We start from the raw sequence: 25,181 nt of genomic DNA on the forward strand, positions 1-25,181 counted from the left end.
AGAGCCTAAGGATTTGATCACCATATTTGATTGGGGACCCTTGGGTGGGCAAGTGACCCCTTTCTTTCCAAATAGCTGCATGTGCATGTAGCACCAGTAAGGCATACTTGGAGTCAGTGTAAATGGCTATTCTTTTTCCTTTTCCCAGTTCTAGAGCTCGAGTCAGGGCTATGAGCTCAGCTAATTGGGTTAAAGTACCTGGTGGGAAGGTTTAGCCTCTATGGTCTCAAAATTGGAGACTACTGCATATCTGGCTCTTCTTTTTCCATCCAAGACAAAGCTGAGTCCATCAGTGTACCAGATTTCCTCAGAATTGGTCAAAGGATCTTCTGACAATCCCTCTCAGAGTTTTGTCCAGTGGACCAAGGTTTCTAGGCAAGAGTGAAAGGGGAAAGAGCCCTCAGGGGTAGGCAGGAGGGTGGCTGGGTTAAGAACTTCACAAGGGGATATAGTGAAGCCTGGATTTTCCATCAGCACTACTTGATATCTGAGGATTCTTTGATCAGACATCCAAAAATGACCTCTCCCATTTAGGAATTGTTTTCACTTGGTGGCTGATAAAAATAGTTAGTTTGCCCCCAAAAGAGAATTTTAAAGCATCTTCTATCAGGATTGCAATAGCTGCAAGATTTTGAAGGCAGGGAGGCCAGCCTCGGGTGGTTGGGTCAAGCCTCTTGGATAAGTAAACTACAGGTTGGGGCTCAGGTCACAACCTTCGAGGTAACACTCCCAAGGCTATTCCTTCTTTTTCGTGGACATGGCAAATAGCTGGGGAAACAGTGGAAACAGTCCATTTTTCTGGGCTCCAAAATCACTGCAGATGGTGATTGCAGCCATGAAATTAAAAGAGGCTTGCTCCTTAAGGAAAGTTATGATCAACCTAGACAGCATATTAAAAAGCAGAGACATTACTTTGTCAACAAAGGTGTGTTTAGTCAAGGCTATGGTTTTTCCAGTGGTCATGTATGGATGTGAGACTTGGACTATAAAGAAAGCTGAGCACCGAAGAATTGATGCTTTTGAACTGTGGTGTTGGAGAAGACTCTTGAGAGTCCCTTGAACTACAAGGAGATCCAAGCAGTCCATCCTAAAGGAGATCAGTCCTGGGTGTTCATTGGAGGGACTGATGTTGAAGCTGAAACTCCAATACTTTGACCACCTGATGCGGAGAGCTGACTCATTTGAAAAGACCCTGATGCTGGGAAGGATTGAGGGCAGGAGGAGAACGGGACAACAGAGAATGAGATGGTTGGATAGCATCACCAGCACAATGGACATGGGTTTGGGTGGACCCCAGGAGTTGGTGATGGACAAGGAGGCCTGGTGTGCTGTGATTCATGGGGTCGCAAAGAGCCGGACACGACTGAATGAGTGAACTGAACTGAACTGAAAATTGGAATGCTTTTTCTGGGTCTGGCAACCTCAAGGCAGGCGCTTGAGTTAAGGCTTGTTTTAGTGTAGCCTATGCCTTCTTTTGAGGAGTTCCCCACATCAGTGGGATTGAATCATCACGTCCCTTCAAGCTTTCATATAAGGGCTGGCCAATTAGACCATAGTTGGGTATCCAGATTCTACAATACCCAGTTAGCCCCAGGAAAGCTCACAATTGTTTTCCAGTCATAGGGGAGGGCAACTGGAGGATTCCTTCTACTCGATCAGAGGACATCCTCCTGGACCCGTGTATAATCTGAACTCCCAAGTAAGTGATCTTTGTCTCAACCATCTGTGCCTTAGCATGGGAGACTTTATATCCCCTCTCTGCCAAAAAGTTTAGAACCTGAATTGCATGTTGCTTGGCATTTTTCTCATCTGGAGAGCAGATTAGTAGGTCATCTATGTACTGTAATATCTTCCCATTTGGTGCCAGGTCCAGATCTAAGAGATCCCAGCTAAAAGCCTGCCCAAATAGGTGGGGGCTATCTCTGAACCCCTGAGGTAATACTGTCCAAGTCATCTGTTGGTGTTTTTCTCCTGGAGCCTCCCACTCAAAGGCAAAAAGATATTGTGATTCTTCAGCCAGTGGTATGCAAAAGAATGTATCTTTGAGATCCTAGACTGTAAACCACTTGGCACTGGGTGGGATTTCTTCCAAGATTACATGGGGGTTGGGTACTGTGAGATGGAGGGGGACTACAGCTTCATTTATGATCCAGAGATCTTGAACCATTAGCCACATTCCATCCTTTTTCTTTACAGGGGAGGATCAGAGTGTTACATGGCAAACTGGTGGGGATCAATAGCCCATAGGCAAGGAATTTATTTATTAGAGGCTGTAGTCCTTCCTGAGTTTCTCTTCTGAGGGAATATTGTTTCCAGTTAAGAAACCGAGTGGGGTCTCAGAGGACAATGATGACTGGTTCAGCTTGGTGGGCTCGTCCAGGAGTCCCCTGGTCCCACATCTGGGGGTTAATCTTGTCCTCCCATAGTTTTTGGTCCCTTTCTATTGGAGAGTGTGTAATGGGTTCCTCAGTAGTAACCAGAAGCTGTAGGGCTCTAGGGGCTGAAAAGTTTCCCGTCACAAGGGTGGTCCCCAGTTTAGTTAGTATATCTGTTCCCAATAAGGGAGTAGGGACACTTAGGGACCACCAGAAACTGGTGGGAAAATATTTGTCCATCCCAGCAACAAAAACGTGCTTGGCTGAATCTTATAGTAATTGTTTTTCCTGTAGCACCCAAAAATGGTACAGGTTTTGGAGGAGAGGGCTCCAAAGTAGGAAGTCAGGACAGAGTAGGTAGCCCTGTGTCAACCAAGAAATTCTCAGACCTACCTGCCACATCCAGTTGCACCCTTGGCTCCAGCCCCGTGATGGTTGTCTGTGATAGGCCGGCTGGCTGGAGTGGGCCGCTTCAGGCCTGTTGAACCTCTTGACCTTGAGGCTCTTGGGCCCCCAGAGCAGAGTGCCTCCCAATGTCCCAATTGATGGCATCTGTAGCAAGCCATTTTAGGAGACTTGTCATGGTTTGGACACTCTTTGGCCCAATGCCCCGCCTGTCTACAGATTAAGCATTTGCCTGGTGCCTTGTCCTTCAATAACTCGGGGTTTGCCATACGGCTCCGCTGGAGAGCGGCCAGCATCTGGGCATGCCTTATCTCTTTCCTTTTCTCCCTTTCCTGGACCTTGGCTTCCCACTCCTGTTCTCTGTTATAAAAGGCATTAGTAGCTGTCTGGACCATCTCATCTAAAGAGGCGGCAGGGTCCTACTGCTGTAGTTGTTGTAACTTTATCCTGATGTCTGATGCACATGGGACAGGAATTTGTCCTTTAAAATCACCTGTCCCTTGTAAGAGTCTAAGTTCAGATTGGTAAACTTCTGGAGGGCCTCTTTTAGCCTTTCCAGAAAGGCAATGGGGTTCTCGTTGGGCTCCTGAGTTATTGCTAAGACCCGGACATAGCTGATTACTTTTTGCTGGGCTGCTTTCAGTCCTGCCTTCACACAGATCAGAAAATGATCCCTTTCACAGATGTGCTCAGGGTCATTTTAATTTCAATTAGGATCTGAGGAGGGGACTGCAGTTTCCCCTACTGGATATTTATTGCTTGACACGTGAAGCCCCGTAGCATACCTTCAGGCTTCCTTTAAGACCCTAGCATGCTCGGGGTCAGATAAAGTTTGACTAAATATGACCATGATGTCCTTCCACATCAAGTCAAAGGCCAAGGTAATGTGTTGGAATGTATCTATATATTTGCCTGAGTCATCTGTATAGCTTCCCAGGTCTTGTTAGATCTGTCTTAGTTCTAAGAGGCAATAGGGCTTATGGGCCCAGGTTGGTCCAAATTCTCCTCCAGTTTCAACTAAGGGACATACCTGAGTTGGCTTTTATGGAGGGGGGCTCCTGGATATGAAGGCATGTTTGGAAACAAGGAAGGAGCACCAGGCAACTCAGGAGCTGTGGGAGGTGAGCCTTCACGGGGGGGTTCCCTCTCTTGGTTGTCTGTGCCTAACACCATTTGCCTAGTAGGCTCACTTTTAGGGCATACAACAATCCCATACTTAAGACAGAGTTCCTTCATATCTCTTAGTTGGAAGAAAATTTGGACATAGGGGATCTCTCTCCATTTACCTTGTCTTTTGTAGAATAAGTCTAGCTGCAGAATGGTATTGTAATTTAAACTCCCACCCTCAGGCCAGTGTTCCTTGTCCCCCAGAGGAGACCGTGGCCATGCAGTGGCACAAAAGAATTTTAGCGACTTCTCCTTAGAGGATCGAACAGCTTCCAGTTATCAAGGCTGCATCTCAAGGGCATCTGTTGGGATGTGGATTGGTTATTTCCCATCTGAAAGACAGTGATGACAGGGAGGAAAAGAAAAAAGAAAAAAACTAATAGGTCTCCTTCAGTTTCCATGGGTGGACTTCCTTAGGAGTGAGTCTTTTTGAAGCTTATCCTACCCAGTACTATTGCAACCTGAGAGCCAGGCCCCGGGTCAGGGTGCAGATCCCCAGGCAAGTTGAGGCATGACAGCCTCCTGGAGATCGAATCCCCGGGCAGGTTGAGGCATGCTGGCCTCCTGAGAACTGGGTCCCTGGGCAGGTCAAGGCATGTCGACCTCCTGGGACCCCTGGATTGGCGGATCCCTGAGCGGGTTGAGGCGTGACAACCTTTCAAGGACCAGATTCCTAGGCAAGTTGAGGCAGGTTGACCTCCTGGGACCCCCAGACTGGAGTTGGGCGTCCCCAAGGTCTCCAGGGTGACCAGTGCTGGGTAGGTTGTAATCTTAACTCATTACCAGTTTGTTCACCACAGATGGGAATAGACATCATCATGCAAAGCAATCCAAGCCTGCGCCCTGAGACTGGGAACCTGGTGAAGCAGCCATAAGCCTTATTCTCTTACTGCTCTAAGGGAATGTAAGTCACTGATTTTCTCCCCTAGTCCTCCATAAGAGCAGGTTAGGGTGTCTCTAATGATAAACATTTCATTGTCTTAGATCCGCTTTAGGTAATAACAGAAGTAATGACAAAGGAGTGAGTTATCTTGTCCTGTTAGGGGCTTTAAGAGTATCTTAATAATAAGCAGCATGGAGCAATGTTGCCCATGGGGGGCAGGGTCCTGGTTGTAGGAGTTAGTAAGAGGCTGAAGAACAAATTGATAAGAGGCAACAGACCAGATGTTCCATAAAAGTGGAGTGGAGATTTGATCCAGGGGTATGTTTGTAACTTAGGAGAAGGGTAGTAAGGGTCTGGGCCCAAACAGCCTGTAGGGCTAACTCCCAAAGTGGCAAACATTATCCCTGGAAGTCGAATAGCCCTTGCAGGGATGACAACAGATGGACTTCTAGCAGGCATTGTGTGCCTGTCACCTACCCTAGCGGGTTCACTGAGAGATGCTGTTGTTGCACATGATGTAGGAAACATGGGAGATGAAGGCCTGAATATTTAGAGGGATTGGATATTATACAGTATTTCCCTCCCAAGGGCCAGCTGTTTTCTGGTTATCCCTTCAGAAGATGGTAGAGGCAACACTGTGGGCCCAGACTGGGTTCAGGAAAAGAGCATGAAACAGGAGGGAAGGGGGCAGGGTACAACTTTTGGAAGAATGACATAGCCCAACGGCATAACATAAACTGATTAAAATCAAAGGGGTCCAAGATGACAAGTTCAATTAAACCTTGATCCCCAAACTGCAAGCTAAATGACACACCCAGAGGTGGCAGAACAGTTCCAAGTCACTGTCAAAAGACAGAGGAGTGGGTGGTTCCCCAATGATTTGGATGATCCTCCCACTCATTAGTATATGAATTCACCTAGCTGGCAAAAAGTAGCCACACCACATTCCATGGCCGAAGCACTTGCCCTCTGCAATGGCCCACACCCTGCGGAGCCTGCTTCTCTCTATATCAGAACAAATCCACCTCTTTCCTATTGCTGTGTCCCTCACTGAATTTTTGCAATGAGACATCAGAACCTGGGCTTTAATAGGTCCTGAAGCCAAGCACCGTAGGTTTTGGCCAGGCTCAAATCCCAGGAGAGAGGAGCTGAAGGACATGAGGAAAAAGCAGTGGGAAAAACATGCTGAGGAATCCCCTTCATAACCTGCCAGAAAATCTGCTAAATACCTGACCTGTGCTCACAGTTTTCATTGGCCTGATTCTTGGCACAAAGGACAGAAGAACCCCCACTGGCTTGCGTAACAGCCACAAGAGCGCAGAGGATAGTGGAGTCTTCAGGACACACTGAGGAGTCGTCTCTCCAGAGTTCCTCAGATGCACCTACTGCCGCTCGCCTGCTCTTGGGGGGTTTGAGGAAACAAGAAATGAGAGATTGCAAAGGAATTAAGATTTTGTTAACATATGTTCTTCCAGCCATAGGAGCAAGGACCTCCTACCTTAACCAGAGGTCTTCTGGAATCTGAGACTGAGCCATGTGAGCTTTCTGCTGAGCTTGTTTTTCACTGTCCCAGTTTCCAGCACACTGGGCTTCTAGTCACTGCCCCTGCCCTGGGTTTTCTTTGCATTCACCTTCCACCATGGGAGCTTTCACAGAGTTGAGCTCCAGCTGTGCTTGGCCTCCTCCTTGTGGGACCCTGCCGAGACTGTTTCAGCAAGGTTAAATCTGAGAAACACCATAGATGTTGGGGGTGTGTGTAATTTCCTCAGTTCTGTCTCGTCGAGACAAAAATTTGAAGCAACAGATGGACCAGTGTTACAGCCCTTGAATGGACCAGTGTTACAGCTCAATTTTATTTAGAAAGGAAAGGAAAATACATAATTGAGATGTGAGGGCATGCCGACCCAAAAGACTAGAAGAGAAGAGAGGCCCTCCAGCCCAATTTTGGCTCCTCTTTTTATATGTTTTTTCTCCTCCCCCTGGGCCTGCCCTATGCAAATTGGGCTAGACAGGAGTGCTGTTTGTGCTGAGGTCCTCACTCCGGTCCTCAGACCTTCCTTTGCTCTATTTTTGCAAGTTTTTCCCTCCTTTGTCTTTTAGTCACCTCCATTCTGGATTCCTTTTTCTTATTCTAACTACCTAACAGAATAGATCCATGTATATGTATAACTGAATCACTTTGCTTTATACCTGAAACCAACACAACATTGTTAATCAAGTATACTCCAATATAAAATTTAATTTTTAAAGTAAGGATGATAAGGGACTTCCCTGGTGGTTGAGTGGTTCAGAATCTGCCTTTTAATGCAGGGGACACAGGATTTATACCTGTTCGGGGAACTAAGATACCACATGTGTTGGGGCAACTAAGCCCATGAGCTGCAACTACGGAGCCCACACACCACAACTAGAGAGAAGTCCACACGCTGCAACAAAGACTCCAGGTACCGCAACTGAGACTGACGCAGCCAAAAATAAGTAGATAATCTTTCTGTTTAAATAAGTGAAAGTTATTGGTTACACCCTTTAAAAAAGAAGGATAACACATCCTACTGCACAGGTTGTTGTAAAGCTTAAATGAAATAATACACATGAAATGCTTTGAACAGTACCTAGCACGTAGAAAGTGCTCAATAATTGTGAGCCATTACCTATTATCTTCCACGATGCCTGAAATTCTACTACTAAAGACTAACTCCTTGGGATTAAGGAGGGATTCTGGCCTGACTGCTAGTCCTATGCTTTTCATAGTCGCAGGTTAAGAAGTCCAATGACACTCCTACTGTATTCTGTGAGGAGTGAGACTCCTGTCTGAGGCCCCTGTCATTGCATCCCTGCCTTGGTAATCCACCCAAAGTCCAATCCTGTACTGTCAACCATATCTTTAGTCACCTTCTTGTGGCTAAACTCCAGCTGCTGAAATGCAGACCCATGAATAGAGTTCTCCCTAGTATGAAGTAGCTACTCAATTAATAATAGTTGATCGACCAGCTACATTCCACTGGTCTCCTTGAAACTGACCTCGAATAGTATCCTGTGGGTTCTCTCCACTTGCCCTCAGTGGCCACATGCTCACTGCCCACCCTGGGCCCTCCAGCCATTCTCCATGAGCAGATAGGTTCAAAACATCAGTCAACCACTACCCTTTTCCATCTTCTTGACTGATTAAACCACATCATTAAATCTCTGAGGGCTCTCCTCCACAGCACATGTTCTATGATTCAGTTCAGTTCAGTTCAGTTGCTCAGTTATTTCCGACTCTTTGCGACCCCATGAACAGCAGCATACCAGGCCTCCCTCTCCATCACCAACTACCGGAGTTTACTCAAACTCATGTCCGTTGTGTTGGCGATGCCATCCAGCCATCTCATCCTCTGTCGTCCCCTTCTCCTCCCGCCCTCAATCTTTCCCAGCATCAGGGTCTTTTCAAATGAGTCAGCTCTTCACATCAGGTGGCCAAAGTATTGGAGTTCCAGCTTCAACATCAGTCCTTCCAGTGAACACCCAAGACTGATCTCCTTTAGGATGGACTGGCTAGATCTCCTTGCCAGTCTCCTAGTTCAAGGGACTCTCAAGAATCTTCTCCAACCCCAGAGTTCAAAAGCATCAATTCTTCAGTGCTCAACTTTCTTTATAGTACAACTCTCACATCCATACATGACCACTGAAAAAACCATAGCCTTGACTGGATGGACCTTTGTTGACAAAGTAATGTCTCTGCTTTTTAATATGCTATCTAGGTTGGTCATAACTTTCCTTCCAAGGAGTAAGCATCTTTTAATTTCATGGCTGCAATCACCATCTGCAGTGATTTTGGAGCCCAGAAAAATAAAGTCAGCCACTGTTTGCACTGTTACCCCATCTATTTCCCAAGAAGTGATGGGACCAGATGCCATGATCTTAGCTTTCTGAATGTTGAACTTTAAGCCAACTTTGTCACTCTCCTCTTTCACTTTCATCAAGAGGCTCTTTAGTTCTTCACTTTCTGCCATAAGAGTGGTGTCATCTGCATATCTGAGGTTATTGATATTTCTCCCGGCAATCTTGATTGCAGCGTGTGCTTCATCCAGCCCAGCGTTTCTCATGATGTACTCTGCATATAAGTTAAATAAGCAGGGTGACAAGATACAGCCTTAACATACTCCTTTTCCTATTTGGAACCAGTCTGTTGTTCCATGTCCAGTTCTAACTGTTGCTTCCTGACCTGCATACAGGTTTCTCAAGAGGCAGGTCATGTGGTCTGGTATTCCGATCTCTTTCAGAATTTCCACAGTTTATTGTGATCCACACAGTCAAAAGTTTTGGCATAGTCATTAAAGCAGAAATAGATGCTTTTCTGGAACTCTCTTGCTTTTTTAATGATCCAGTGGATATTGGCAATTTGATCTCTGGTTCCTCTGCCTTTTCTAAAACCAACTTGAACAACTGGAAGTTCATGGTTCACGTATTGCTGAAACCTGGCTTGGAGAATTTTGAACATTACTAGCGTGTGAGATGAGTGCAATTGTGCAGTAGTTTGAGCATTCTTTGGCATTGCCTTTCTTTGGGATTGGAAAGAAAACTGACCTTTTCCAGTCCTGTAGCTACTGCTGAGTTTTCCAAATTTGCTGACATTTTGAATGCAGCACTTTCACAGCATCATCTTTTAGGATTTGAAATCGCTCAACTGGATTTCCATCACCTCCATGAGCTTTGTTCATAGTGATGCATGATTGCCCTGCTTTAAAATGCTAGGTCTCCATGCTCAGACAACACTTATCAATGTGTACCCAGCTTCCTCCACCCTCTTCACTACCCTCTGCACCACTCTGCACCACCCTGTGTGGAGCTCTATTCCCAGAGTCCCCCTCACTCCAGCCAGGGCCTGGAATCCCTAACCAAGTCTCCTAGAATCTGTGTTACGTGCTAGAAGAAAGTCAGGGCTATGGAAAAAGCAGGCTGCCTAGAGCAAAGGGTTCATTCAGGACATGAAGGAAGTGTAAAATTAGGCTGGAAAAGTAGGATGGTGCCAAATCAAGGAGGGCCTTGAAAGGAGGCAGGTTTGAGCTGGAGACTGGGAGGGCAGTCATGCCCAGGTACACTTGTACCAGAATGAGAAGAGTTTGGAGATGGGAGAACCAGTGAGGGAATCACAGGGCCCTTTGAAAGAAAGCAGAAAAGTAGACCACGTTCCCAGAGGGGAAAAAAACACACATACTGAACAATTTGCATAATATTTCAGAGGGTTGCAGATCTTTAAAGACCATCCAGAGGACTCTCTATTGGTGAACTCCAGATTAAAATCTCTGGAACAGAATCTTACAACCAATTAGAACCTGGCATAGTCACTCAAATAGTGATGTTTAAGGGGGAAAAAAAGGACTTCCCTGATGGTTTAGTGGTTACGAATCTGCCTGCCAATGCAGGAGACATGGTTTTGATCCCTGGTCTGGGCAGATTCCACATGCCATAGGGTAGCCAAGTCCATGCACCACAACAACTGAAGCCCACACACCCTAGAGCCTGTGCTCCACAACAAGAGAAACCACTGCCAAGAGAAGCCCAAGCACTGCAGCTAGAGAGAAAGCCTGTGTGCCAAAACAAAAACTCAGCACAGCCCCAAAAATAAAATATATATTTTTTTTTACAAAAAGAAAAAAATCTTAATTCCTGGTCAGAGAAAACAGGAACCTGGCTAAGCTTGGCAGTAACAGAAAGGACAACAGGGAGTGAATTCCAAGCCATTTAAGAAGGGGGGGGCGGGGGGGAGTGGGTGTTTTGTTTTGTTTTTTTTTAAGATAGGAGAAATTTAAAAAAGGGAAGTTTGCACATCTCTAATCTACCTGATCAGGTGCATCCAAATGAGGGAGAGTGTCAGCTTTTTGTTGATTTGGTTTTTTCCAATCCTGGCGGGGAAGGATGTGAAGTTTCATTTGTTCATTCAACATGCTTTAATCAAGTGCCCAGGATATGCTTGACCTTGGAACATCAACATGGAAAGGCAGAGCCCTGCTCTCATGGAGCTCACACTGCAATGGGAAAACAGGCACAGAAGAAGGGCAACACGGAGATTGCTGGAGAGTGAGGGGTGGTGGGGCTTGCACAAAGCAAGGGGAGCATGTGGAGTCTGCAGTATGCTTGAGGAAATCAGGTGCTCCAGATAAAACTGGAATAGCTTGGACCTGAACCTAACTAATGAGCTTTACCTAAAGCTCCAACAGGAAGAACTACACATTAACTTTTCCCTGACCCAATAGCCCACATGTCCTTCCTTTCATGTTCTTCACCAAGTGTTGCCTACAGATATGCTCAGTCACTCAGTCATATACGCCTCTTTGCAGCTCCATGGACTGTGGCCTGCCAGATTTCTCTGTCCATGGAATTTCCCAAGCAAGAATACTGGAGTGGATTGCCATTCCCTGTTCCAGGGGATCTTCTAGACCCAGGGATCAAACCCATGTCTCTTGCATCTCCTGCACTGGCAGGCAGATTCTTTACCACTAGCGCTACTTGGGAAGCCTTTGCCTATAGGAGATGGGAAATAAAGTGTCTGATTAAATATAGGAAAGGTCACACTGATAGCTGAGGAGAGGAGGGGAAAGCAGGAAAAGATTTGAGACATTAAGGGGTGGGAGTGGGGGAGGTAACAATAAGGAAATTATTATATTCGTGAACTTAAATTCCAAGCTGTCTCCTTCACTGATGAGAAAATAACAAAATCTGCAAATCTGGACTAGCAAATCCAGACAGGCCCCAAATGGGTCTGTCTGCCTTCAGGGAATAGTTAGTAAAATCACCCTGCAGGGAGCTCAAGGAGTCAGTCTTTGAATTGGGTTTAACAGCAATGGAGCCAGATTTGCTTCTCTATTCTGCAGCTGTGTTAGCCTCTGTGCTCTCTGAATAAATCGAGGAATTTTTCCTCAAGAAGGAAACCTTCCACAGCTGGTTTCTTGGGAGCGTTGAATGCTGTGCTTTTTGGCAGGTGTGTGACTGCCCAGCAGGGAATCCCGGAGTTTTAAGCAGGCCTGACAGTCACCTGTGAGGCAGGTCACAGAGCTTTAGAAATCTCATCTAGATACAAATAAACTTATTTACCAAACCAAAATAGACTCACAGACATAGAAAACAAACTTATGGTTACCAAAAGGGATTGGAGGGGGTGTAGGAATGGAGGGATAAATTAGGAGTTTGGGATTAACATGTACACACTATTTAACATAAAACAGATAAACAACAAAGACCTACTATATAGCACAGGGAACCTATATTCAATAGCTTGTGATAACCTGTAATGAAAAATCTGAAAAAGAATATATGTGTGTATGTGTGTGTACAAAAAGAAGAAAGGGAGTCTCCTTCTAAAGAAAAAAGCAGAAGGGTCTAAATTCAGGGAGGAGAGGCAGATCTACCGGAGGAGAGGTGATAAGTACTGGACTTATTAGAAAATAGACAAGGTTGATTAATTGGGAATGTAGAACCAAAGTAAAGGGAGGAATTGAGAATGATGCCCAGATTTCTTACTCAGGGAACATGGGTTCTGACAGTCTTCACTGACATAAGGAGTAGCGGGCATTCCAGGGAGGTGAGGTAGGGTGGGGGTTGCTAGAAGGAGAATGAGCTCAGTTTTGTTTTAGAAGTTTTTTTTCCTCTGTGTACCTTTGGAAAACGTAACAAAAATGCACTGACTATACAAGCTGAGAGTTCAGGAGAGTAGTCTAGTCTCGACATAGAGTCTGGAAATAACAGCTCATAAGCAGTGACTGAAATCCTGAGCACACAAGAGATACAGCATGAAAACATAAGGGGCTGAGAGGAGGCCCCGGGGGAAAACCAAAACTGAGACCACCAGAGGAGACTGAGCAGAAGACAGCTAGACTAACCAGGAGAAGACTACCAAAAAAATTAAGGGGAGAATTTCAAGAATGGAGTGGCCCAAAAAGTCAAATGTCTTATAAAGTTCAAAGAAAATGCCGACCAAAATGTATCATTTGGATGTAACAACCAGGAAATCACTGGTAACCTTTTCAAGATGGGGGTAAAAAGCAGATTATTGAGGACTGAAGAGTAATTGAAATCGAGGCAGTGCAGACAGTCCCAGGAAGGAAGGAGAGAGCTGGGCGTGGGGAGGAGACTCTCTGGAAGGCGAGCTGGGTCATCAGCAGACGTTCTTTTTTTTTTTTTTTAGAATTCTAATAAGTGATAGGTATCATTATTGACTATATTGGCAGACATTCTTTTGTTGCCAAGGTTTTCTAATGGGAAATATTTCAAAGTGTTCTTATTTTGCAGGGAAGTGCCAATGAAGAGAAAGAGGATACAACAATGGAAAACAAAAAGTAAATCTCACAGAAAAAAGTCACAAAAGGGGGCAGCGAGGTAGCACTTCAGCTGTCGGGTGAGCCTTGGATAGGAGCAACTCATCACCAAAGGAGGAGAATGGGAGATAAAGGCTGGTGCCAAGGCCAACAAAAGTGTACACAGGAGCAACTGTTGTCTTTTTCCTGAGAAATGTTAAATTAGGTTATCCACAGAAAGTGAGGAGGTTGGATGTCTAAGAAGAGTGGGAGAGGGTGGGAGGCAGTATTAAGAGGAGTGTGCATTCCATTGACATCGGATGCTATAAATGTACGTCTACACCTACAGTACCTATGTTGTGTGACTGCCTCTAGCATCTTTCAGAAACAAGATTTGGAGAAGGGGCATCTCAGAAGTAAAAAAGATATGAGTTGGGGTTTGCAGGACAGCTATAGCAGATTTTGAAAAAGAGGCAAAGAAAGCAAGAATGCCAGCAAGACAGAGACTGAAGGATAAAACACAACATGGAATTTCATCAGAAAGGATAAAGAAATGAAACCACGAAGGGGCTCACAGGCTTCTGAGAAGAGTAGGGGAGGAGGAGACTGGAGATTATTACCAAGAGGGAAAGCAGCTGGGATTTCAAATCCATATTAGAGGAAATGTGAAAGGGTGGGTCTTATGTTTAATAGTATGGGATATTACCAAGATGTTCCAATTGTGATTATCCTACCTGGGGAAATGGAATAGGTGCAAAGGCCAAGGGTGCCTATGAACTGCAAATACTGCTCCAAAAAAGTAAAAGCAACCTTCTATTCATCCAAAACTGCTAAGTGCAAGAGATCTGCCTGTCACTGGCATTGGAACATAAAAAGTTAGAGGCAAGAAGTGTGTCTGAAGTGACAATGTGGGAAAGATAGATCAATAAGAAGCAAAATCCTGCTTCAGACAACAGTTGCAACCAAGACCTCTGACAGGGACTTCCCTGGTGGTCCAGAGGTTAAGACACCACACTCTGAATGCAGGGGGCCTGGGTTCAACCCGTAGCCAGGGAACTAGATCCCACATGACACAACTAAGAGTTTGTGTGCCAAAGAAAGCTATCAGTCAGTCAGTCAGTTCAGTCGCTCAGTCATGTCTGACTCTTTGTGACCCCACGGGCTGCAGCATGCCAGGCTTCCCTGTCCATCACCAACTCCTGGATCTTGCTCAAACAAATGGAAACTATAAACAAGGTGAAAAGACAACCCTCAGAATGGGAGAAAATAATAGCAAATGAAACAACTGACAAAGGATTAATTTCCAAAATATACAAGCAGCTCATACAATTCAATGCCAGAAAAACAAACAACCCAATCAAAAAGTGGGGAAAAGACCTAAACAGACATTTCTCCAAAGAAGACATACAGATGGCTAACAAACACATGAAAAGATGATCAGCATCACTCATTATTAGAGAAATGCAAAGCAAAACTACAATGAGGTATCACCTCACACAAGTCAGAATGGCCATCATCAAAAAGTCTACAAACCGTAAATGCTGGAGAGGGTGTGGAAAAAAGGGAATCCTCTTACACTGTTGGTGGGAATGTAAATTGATACAGCCACTATGGAAGATGGTATAGAGATTCCTTAAAAAACTAAAACCAACATATGACCCAGCAATCCCACTCCCACACATATACCCTGAGGAAACCAAAATTGAAAAAGACAGATGTACCCCAATATTCACCGCAGCACTATTTACAACAGCAAGAACATGAGAACAACCGAGATGTCCACCAACAGAAGAATGGATAAAGCAGCTGTGGTGCATATACACAAGGGAATATTACTCAGTCATAAAAAGGGACACATCTGAGTCAGTTCTAATGGGGTGGATGAACCTAGAGCCTATTATACATAAGGAAGTAAGTCAGAAAGAGAAAGATAAATATCATATACTAACACATATACATGGAATCTAAAAAGATGGCACTGATGAATTGACCTGCAAGGTAGCAATGGAGAAACAGACACAGAGAACAGACTTATGGACACGGGGAGAGGGGAGGAGAGGGTGAGATGTATGTAGAGAGTAACACGGAAACTTACATCACCATATGTAAAATAGACAGCCAGTGGGAATCTGCTGTACATCTCAGGGAACTCAAACAGGGGCTCTGTGTCAACCTAGAGGGGGGTGGGAAAGGGAGATAGGAGGGAGGTTCAAGAGGGAGGGGACATATGTATACCTGTGGCTGATTCATGTTGATGTTTGACCGAAAACAACAAAGTTCTGTAAAGCAAGTATCCTTCAATTAAAAAAATAAATTAAAAAAAAAAAAAGAGTTTGCATGCCATAACTAAAAATCCAGCATGCTGAAACCAAGATTGAGATACACATGCCACAACTAAGACTTGGCACTGCCAGGTAAATAAGTAAAAATAAATATTTTTTAAAAAGATATTTGACAGAAGTTGCAACTCTGTTAAGACTTGTCAAGGACCATGGCTACTGAGGAACAGATCTAGCTTTTTGGGGTAGCAGGTTGAAGTATTACTCAACTCATAATTTCCTCAGTTATAGCCAAAGTCATAGTCCAAGAGGGATGACCTTCACTGCCCAGACATGCATATAATCTATTTTGAGACTTTGATCTCCTCCCTTTCTCCCCTCTCCCTCCATGCCTCTTATTGGCGAAAAGCAGCAGGAAACCAAATAGAAAGGCTATGGGTGCAAGACACACACAGTTAGCTTCCCAGGACAGGGATAAGGAAAGAGAGGTGTGAGGGGCTTCTTTGGTGGTACAGTGGATAAGAATCTGCCTGCCAATGGAGCGGACATAGGTTCGACCCCTGGTCCAGGAATATTCCACATGCCTCGGGACAACTAAGCCTATGCACCATAGCTTGTGAGTCTGTGCTCTAGAGTCCACAAACCGCAACTATTGAAACCCATGTACTCTCGAACCCATGCTTCGCAACAAGAGAAACCACCACAACTAGAGTGTAGCTCCTGCTCGCTGCAACCAAAGAAAGCCCACACACAGCCACAAAGACCCAGTGCAGCCAACAATTAAATAAATAAGTAAAAAGTATTTTAAAAAATGAAGGAGAGGTGTGAGGAGCAGATCTGGTGGAAGAAATGAAAAACACCCAGCAGAGTTAACAAAGTATATGAAGAGTTGTGGTAATACTCTAGCACGTGCCTTTAGAGAAGGCACTGGTTTAAATAAGTAGGTGAGACTTAGCATGCAGACTGAGACTAAACCAGAAGTCACAAACCAAACCCACAGGAAACTCAGAGTGTAGACAGGTTTTGTTTGGCGCATAGAACATATGGGTATATATGTTTTCAAATCAAAAACAGCAAATGTTTTCAAACCAGGAGATATCACAAAGAAATATAATTTCTGGCTTTTCTTTAAAAACTGGAAGATCCAGCAACAGTTGGCCTGTTTCCTATAGTGCAACGCTCGGCTGGAGCTAACCGCAGCCCCTTTAGACAGGGCATGCCATGTCCAAGTTTCCTCAGACCCCACCACCTTCTCTTCCATGCCTAACACTGAGGTCGAGAGTGAGTTTTCAGCCTGGAGGTGTCAATCAGCCTGAGGGATATTTTATTTCATTTTTTTCTTTCATTTTAAAAAAATAAAGTTTATTAGATCATAATGTTGTCTGAATTTACCACCTTTGTCAAAAGTGAACTCAAAGCTTCCAATGTAGTCTATAATTCCTCAAAGTCAGCAATTTATGGACAGCTTCAGCATCTACAGCCGACCTTTCACTAGCCAGACAAACCTCCCAAAATAATCGCAGTGACTGAGTCATCTTCTCAAATTCTCTTGCTTTTCTATGTCCCTTTTGAATAACCTCCTCTGGAAGATTAGCAAGCCTAGCTGCATTAAAGCCATAGCTTTTAGGACAGGCTCCTTTAATGAATTTATAGAGGAAGGTAACAGTCTCCTAGCTGGGATCTTCACATTCATTTTCATGTGTCCTAGGTACACTGCAACATTTTGAGAATTATCTTCAACTAGTGAATGGTAGTGGGTAGAAAACAATGTACAACACTTTATATTCTCAGCAAGTTCTTTAAAAACTGCATTTGCTATTGCTGTCCTATCAAACGCTGCAGTACCTCTTCCTAATTCATCCACAAGCACCAGAGAATGTGCTGTTGCATGTGTAAGTATCCTGGCAGTTTCACTCAATTCAACAAAAAATGTACTTTCACCTGACATTATTTTGTCTGAGGCACCAAATCCAGTAAACACTCTCTCAATTGGTGTGAGCCTACACACTTCAGATGGTACATAACAGTCCATCTGGGCCATTACAGCTAATAGGCCAGCCTGTCTCATGAGTGTAGACTTGCCTCCCATATTTGGCCCAGTAACAAGCACACAATAAGTTTGCCATTTTCCTCCTCCTCTTCCTCACAGTCTATTAGAATGTCATTAGAAATAAAGTCATCACCAAAAAAAGTCTTCGTAATGCAGGGATGGCGTGATCCTTTAAGGTCTAGAAAGGGAGGAGTAGCTTCTCCTGGCAACAGAATTACTGGACATTACATAGGACCATCACCCCCTGAACTGTAGTTAGCCAGGCACGATAAGACATCCAACACTGTGGTGCACTCCACAGCAGCCTGCCAGTCCTTATAATTTTTATCAAAGGTAGAGAACAGTCACTGCATGCAGTCTTTTAATCATGCGTCTCTCTGTTCATCAGCATTTATCAGATTAACCAACTTCTCAATTGTTTTGGTCCAGTATTGTTTACAGTCCTTTTGGGTGGAATTCAACTCATATTCTTCTGGCAAATTATGGGTGATGCAATTCTCTGGAATTTCCAACAGATAATGATTCCTACCAATTCCCCAGTAGACTATGGTCCTACAGCCAATTCAACTGTGCGGTTTCTCCAAGTATTCCAGGAGGCTCTGTTCATTTTCTCCTATCTCAGCAAGAGCTTGATCATAATCAGAGTCAAATCCTGCTTTGGGAGTAATCAGTCCAGTCTTTCGAGCCTTTTCATGGTCAAAAGCTGTATGCAATCGGCTCAGTTCTGAAGTCAAATCAGGAAAGCGGCCTTCAGGATTTTTTGTCTGCAGGGTGAGGACCTGCTTAAGGATTTTAGACTTAAAGTCATCAATGACTTCTTCCATAAGCCCTATAATTTTACATATTACTTTGAATCCTTCCAGAGCTGAAAGAAAATCAATAATCTTATTTTTTGCTATATGTGGTTTCTTCATACATATAGCCCGGCTATCTGGGTGGTTCTGGCTCTTGAAGAGAGACCCAACATTATGAATTTTACTCAGTAGTCTCTCAAGATCTGGAAGCTTCTTAAGAAGGTCTACAGCCTCAGAGATTTTGTTAGGCACAACCATTAGGTCTTCTATGGCATCCAGAGTAGGGCACAAAGCCACTGCTTTAGAAGCCATTTACCAAAGGGAGTATGGCAAGTATCAATCTTCTCTAACAGGGTCCCTTTACTAGAACCATTTGTTCCATTCAGAAAAATCTCAAAGTTGTTCAGTGTCACAGCATCTAGCACCATTCGTTGATTGGCTTTAGCAAAGACAGCACCAGGCCTTGTAGCATAGACCCTGTCAGAATCCAAGAGAACATACTCTTCAAAATTAGCCATTGATAAAAGCTCCTGGTCAATAAGGCATTTTTTGAGGTAGAAGACACAACCACCAAGAGCAGAGAAGGCCAATTCACTCTTCTCTGCTGGTGTCAATCCAATAGAATCTGACTCCGAGGTCATACCTTTAAGCAACTGGGGTAGCATCACCCTATCATCCTCATTTAACTTGTCTGTAAAATATCCTTCTTGAAGGAGAGTTCTCAAAGTTTTGGCTGCATTCCAAAACTGGGAGCCTGGTATTAGACCTTCCTGAAGAGAAGAGGATAATAAACCCTTGAGAATCATCTTTTCGATTGAAAGGTTTCCCCTTTCAAATAAGACTTGTACTGGAGGATAGCGTGCCACTAAAGTCCTAAACCTGGAACAGTGGCGATCATCTGAAAACTGACCTATGAAGAACCTCCCTAGTGAGGTATCAATAAATCATACTCCATACACAAGAATGTGGCCAGCAGACTCCTCTTTCCTCTTTGAGGCTAAGAAGATACTTACTGCAGTTCTCTGGGGGGTCACCTTCCAGCACACTGTAGGTCTGTGTACCCCTGGTAATGACCCTACAGATCTCCCTCCGCACCACTCTGTCATACTAAGATATGTGTGCCATTTTTCAGCATAGTGCCTCCATCATTTCTGGGGTCTCAGCTGTTCTACTTGCGCTACTTTATAGCCTTTCTGGACCAGGGAATCTGAGTATTGGCCTAAAGCAATTTCAGGGAGACCAGAATGGGCTCAGTTGCCTTTCATGAATACCAGCCCTAGTTCACTGACTCCAATAAACACATCCATGTGGTACAGCTCATAAAACTTCCCCACTTTTTAAAATATAACCAGATCAAAGTTCTGAGACTTAATTTGTAACCACTTCCTCATCCCAGGAGTATAGGGATTAAGGAAATCCTCAGGCACATGGAGTGTGGATGCATCAGAATCAGGGTGATTGGGCCGCCTCCTGTGCACATCTCTTCTCTTTTCCTCCGTAAGCCCCTCTAAAGTTTCATGATACCAGACAGTGGGGCGATTACTGTCATCACATCCTCCACCAGTGTGGGCATGGGATTCAGAATTCTGAGGGGCAGAGAAAGTCCTCAAAGTATTCCTGGTTTCTGATGAATGCCAGTTGCTCATTTGGTGGCTGAGGGCATTTCCTTCCTTGAACTCTTCCTCTTGAGGGAACCATTTCCAGTTACCATCCTCTTCCGCTTTGGAGCAGCTCTGACAGGGCTGTCCAGGCCTTCACTGTCATTGTCCCCCAGGCCACTGCTTATTTCATCACTGCTTCCTTCGTCCTTGGTGTCTGGCTTAAATTCCACATCAGGGCCACCAATGTCACTCAGAGTCTGAAATGACCCTTCACTTTTTTTTTATTTGGTGGCTACTTCGCCTGGCTCCTTGCACCTTTGGCCTCACTTCCTCTTCATTCTCAATGTCATTTTCCTCTTCATTCTTATCTGACGCATAAGTGGCACCTGCCTCCATCTCTTCCTCCTCTGGCTCTGAGGACTCATCACATACTGCCAACTCAAGCCTCTTAATCTTGTCTTTATTCAAGCCTTCATCTGCACGTTGCAGTGCTCTGAGTATTTCAGGCTTTGCACTGTAAAATGACCTCCTTTCTGGGCTTCCTTTGAATGTGAACCTATATATGGCTTTAATAGCATTCTGCTAACCCAGCCCCTTGTTGGGCTATCATCAAAACACTGTACATGAATTTGGGCAGACTTTCCTTTCTCACAAATGAATGTTCCATCAAAAGGGTGGTTATAAACCAGGCAAGGCCACCAAGGGTAACCCTCCATCTTGGTCCAAACCAAATCCCTGGTGAGAAGTCACAAGAACTGCTGGTGGGGACCGCAGGGGATGCTGACTTCCGCAGCCCTCCATTGAGGTTCCTGGCCTCGGCCAACGACATGGTAACCGCTGGGGGCTCTGGCCCAGCCTCATTCCAGGCCTCATCCCCGCCTGGGGAAAGAGAGGCCCCAATGTTAGTGGCGGTGGCACTGCTTTCACTTGAGGCCCTGACAGGGGCTTTGTTGGCATTATTCATGGCTGGAAACTTAGGGAAGAAGCTATACAGTGTATTCTGTCACAACATAGCCACAGTTGCCGAGGCTCAACCACTCTGTCATACCGAGACACTAGAGGCAAGGCATCTACCGCTCGGGGCCTGCTGGGGGGAAATCTCTCTTTCTTTCTTTTTAAATTTGCAATATTTTTTCTCCCAGTTTTAATGAAATATATGTTATGACATATAACACATACACAAAAATAAAAGTTAAGAAAAGAGATTTAACTTACAAAGAGCACTGTGTAAGTTCAAGGTAAACAGGGGTGTTTACTTATAGTATAAAAGTACTTTTCTGGATTCACAGGTGTCCCTGCTTTTCAAAAGTTTGCTTTTCATCACTTCACTTTTATAAAAGATGTACACTAGTACCTGTTTTCACCAACCAAAATAAATCAGAGGAGGATTTTTGCTTTTACCAAAGAAAGATGAAAATCAAAAAGTGTTCCACATTCGTTTTGCAGTGAGCCCTTAAACACTTAGAGAATCAGCTTGCACCCTGAGAAGCCAGAGTGGCCCCACTAAGCTCCCTCCCCGGGAATTACACACAGCATCTCAGCATCAGGCCGCCATAGTGTTGAGTTGTGTCTGTGAGCATCTGTGTCTTCTCTCAATTTATCTTGTGCCTCAATTAGCAAGATGTGTCTTAAGGTAATTGCTTCTTTGCCTTCTATCTTTCAGCTTAAAGAAGATTTCATAGGCATGCTCTACTTTTGAATAGCAGGGGAAACCTGTTAGTCTCTGCCAAGGTGGAAAAACAAAACAGGGCTGAATTTTTCCTGAAAAATGGAAGAGAACATTTTCTTTATGAAAGGGAAGAGCATTCCCACAGTGTTATAATATGCACACAAAGTGTTTCTGTATCAAAAGGGTATAAATCAAGGGACCATTTTTCTTTCACCCAGCCCACTTTACTCAATTATGTTACCTGCCTGGAACCCTGTAAGCAATGCAGCTTGAGGTTCTGGACTAGAGCCATGCAGGTGGAAAGCAGAAAAATCATCTAAAGTTCATGTCACTTACCCACAATATTCTTTATACTTATAGATATTACCTACCACTATTGCTCAATCTCCAAATATCTCTGAGCCAAAGAGCACCCCTACCATCACCTCTGTCTGCTAACTAACTTGGGGGTATCTGGATCTCAAAGGTTCTGCAGCATTGCCAGGTGGGGACATCCTCTAGGCAGGTAGAAAAATGGTATTAGAGGCAAATACCAGTGAAGCAGAGATAATGGTAAGTTCACTGAGTTAAAGCAGTGTGGAAAGAAAACTGTAGAGGTCAAGAACAGAGCTGTAAGTGGCACAAATAATTAAAAACTGAGGAAAGGCAATTCAAGTAAAGGAAACTCAATAAAAGTAATTAGTTACCCAAGTGATGGAACAGCTGAGAAGCTAAAAGGACAATGAGGCAATCCAGAGATGAGCAATACCAGGAAGTTTTTGCCACCCCTGGGCCTGACAGAACAAAAGAAGGAGACGATGATGCCAGAAACCAGAATCAGGATTTTGGCGGAAAGGACAGGAACCGAGGCTGCCTACCATGAGCTGGGGCTACGGGAAAAGGGTGCAGTCTACTGAGCTAGAAATGACAGAGATTGAACCGCTGCCTGAGAAACCACCTTAGTCTCCTCCCAGCTCCTTTCATGGGCCATGGCTGATTCATGCTGATATTTGACAGAAAACAACAAAAGTATGTAAAGCAATTATTCTTCAATCAAAAAAATAAATTAAAAAAAAAAGAGTTTGCATGCCATAACTAAAAATCCAGCATGTCGAAACAAAGACCGAGATACACGTGCCACAGAAAGGTAGGCTTGATACAAACAGGGCAGGGAAGGAGTAGAGGATGAATCTGGGAGCGACTGCAAATACTGGGCAGAAACCAAGCTTTGGAGGAGTCACAAGGACTTTAGAAATAAGAAACAGAAGCAGCAGATGTAGACCACACGTTTGTCCTTTGTGCTGTTTCAGGGTACCAGTGCAAACTTGGTCCTGTTTGCATTCTTACATTCCTGGGATTCAGTTCAGTTCAGTTGCTCAGTCGTGTCTGACTCTTTGCAACCCCACGAATCGCAGGACGCCAGGGGGGAAGCTAACGCCTACACGCTGATTTTAGAAGCTCCATTTCAAGTTACTCTTCCCTAGATAGAATAGCTTTCCCCCAAATTTCTCCTTCCTCATTTTCTGCTGAAATTTACAACCCTCTTTGTTACTTTATAATTCCTTTTCTTCAATGAAGATAATAAATAATTGTATGATTCTCCCCAATAACATCCTGAATTGCTTCCATGAATATGTTCTTTTTACACAATTTTTTAACTCTTCTGCAATCAGGAATTCAGCAATGGGATGCTGTTCTTGTTATTACTTTGCAACTACAAAGCAGTAAATCCATTCATTTGAGAGCTAGTCAGCCTGTGATTTGAAATAACATCTAAGTAGAAGCTAGGACCCCTCTTCGTTTGGAGAGATGAAGTTTTCCATTTCAATAATAGGAACAGCGAACAGCGCAGAATACAGATACTCTGTACCCACTAAGTGGTGTGCTCCTAAATCAGGTGATTACTATTGTAATCATACAGTCAGTGCAACAAACGCTGGTTGATTTAAGAGAGCAAGACATAACCTGGAGAGAGAACAAGACCAAGACCTAGAGTATTTTAAAACGCTAGCACTAACTTTCAGTTTTCTCATTTGAAATTTTGGAGTAATGATCAATGCCCCACCTACCTCACAGAGCTTTTGGAAGGTCAAATGAGACAAGTGCCTGAGTGTGCCTTTTTAAAATGCAGCACAGATCCTTTCCAAGGAGCCGACGAGATGGCGGAAGTGGAACAGAATCAGAAGCGGACCATCCGCAAGTTCACCTACTGTGGCCTGGACCTCGACCGTGTCCTACGAGCAGCCGATGCAGCTGTAAGGCGAGCGGCGGCGGTGGCGGCTGAACCGCCGGCAGAAGCGAGACTGGCCGCTGAAATGGCCGCGCAAGGCCAAGAAGGATGTGCTGCCCCTGGAGAAGGATGTGCCGCCCCTGGAGAAGCCCGCGGTGGTGACGACGCCCCTGCGCGAACTGATCTTCCTGCCACAGACGCTGGACAGCATGATGGGCGTCTACAACCGCAAGACCTTCAACCTGGTGGAAATCAAGCCTGAGATGACTGGCCACTACCTAGGCGAGTTCATCCCTTACAAGCCCGTGAAGCACGGCGGGCCAGGCATGGGGCCACACACTCCTCCCTATCCCTCCCCCTCAAGTAGCCTGCTGGCCAACGGAGGCAGAGACTTCTAAAAGTAGATAAAATTTTAAAATGCAGCATAAAATATATCCACAGAGCCAGGATGCCTAGGGTCCAAATATAATCCCACCAGTTTTTGGCTATGTGAACTTGAGTAAATTATTCAACTTCTCTGTGCCTGAAGTTTCTCATCTGTAAAGTGGAAAGAGTAGGGGGGCCCTCATCATGGCTTGTAACTAATGACTAGCTGGGGTGAGGGTACACACGCCCTCCTCCCTTCCTAGCAATGAGGCAAGGTACCATTTACACTCCAGAGCCCCCAGACATCACGCTGAGACCGTACTTCACCTGAAATTCCATCCTTGTGTAGCACCTTCTCTTTTCTTACTCTGCTTCTCCCTTACCAGTTTTCCTTAAGAACATTCTCGTCATCAACCTCATGCACACAAACTGCTTTTGCAGACTGTTTTTATAGAGCCCAAACTAAGTTCAGTACTACTCACACGGAGTTGCTGATAGATAGATAGATAGATAGATAGATAGATAGATAGATAGATAGATAGAGCGAGCACTTGAAATAGTGTCTGGCATGTAGTAATTTCTCAGTAACACCTAGTAGAAAATGGGCCAGAGAAGACAGTCACATGATAATCACAATAATGATGTTACAAAACCCCTGGCTTAAGGAGGCCCGGGATATGTGTGTACTTATAGCTGATTCACGTTCTTATACAGTGGAGACTGGCACAGCATCGTGGAGCAATTATACTCCAATGAAAAAAATTAATTTTTAAAAAGTTTAAAGAAAAACCGTGGCTTTCAGTTAACGTGTATGGAGATTCAAAGTCCTCCCTCTTGAAGTCATACCATTTGCAGCAACATGGATGAACCTAGAGAGTGTCAAACTAAGTGAAGTAAGTCAGACAGAGAAAGACAAATCCCCTATGATAGACAGAGCAAACAGCCTGTGGTTGCGGGCAGGGAATGGGGAGGATGGATTGGGAGTTTGGAAATTATGTGAAAAAGAATATATGTGTGTATGACTGAATCACTCTGCTATACAGCAGAAGTTAAGACAGCATTGTAAATCAATTATACTTCAATAAAAAGTTTTTTTAAAAAAGATATCCC

At 44.4% G+C, this 25,181-nt stretch overlaps 2 pseudogenes; one reads left to right on the forward strand and one right to left on the reverse strand.

Annotated features, from left to right (window-relative positions):
* Positions 1–16,864: 16,864 nt before the first annotated feature.
* On the reverse strand, positions 16,865–20,839 carry LOC136172103 (DNA mismatch repair protein Msh6 pseudogene; annotated as a pseudogene).
* A 2,786-nt stretch (positions 20,840–23,625) lies between these two features.
* LOC136172345 (small ribosomal subunit protein uS19 pseudogene) lies at positions 23,626–24,072 on the forward strand (annotated as a pseudogene).
* The last annotated feature ends 1,109 nt before the right edge of the window (positions 24,073–25,181 follow it).

This window comes from Muntiacus reevesi, chromosome 7 (genome assembly GCF_963930625.1).
Source record: "Muntiacus reevesi chromosome 7, mMunRee1.1, whole genome shotgun sequence".
Taxonomy (NCBI): Eukaryota; Metazoa; Chordata; class Mammalia; order Artiodactyla; family Cervidae; genus Muntiacus; species Muntiacus reevesi.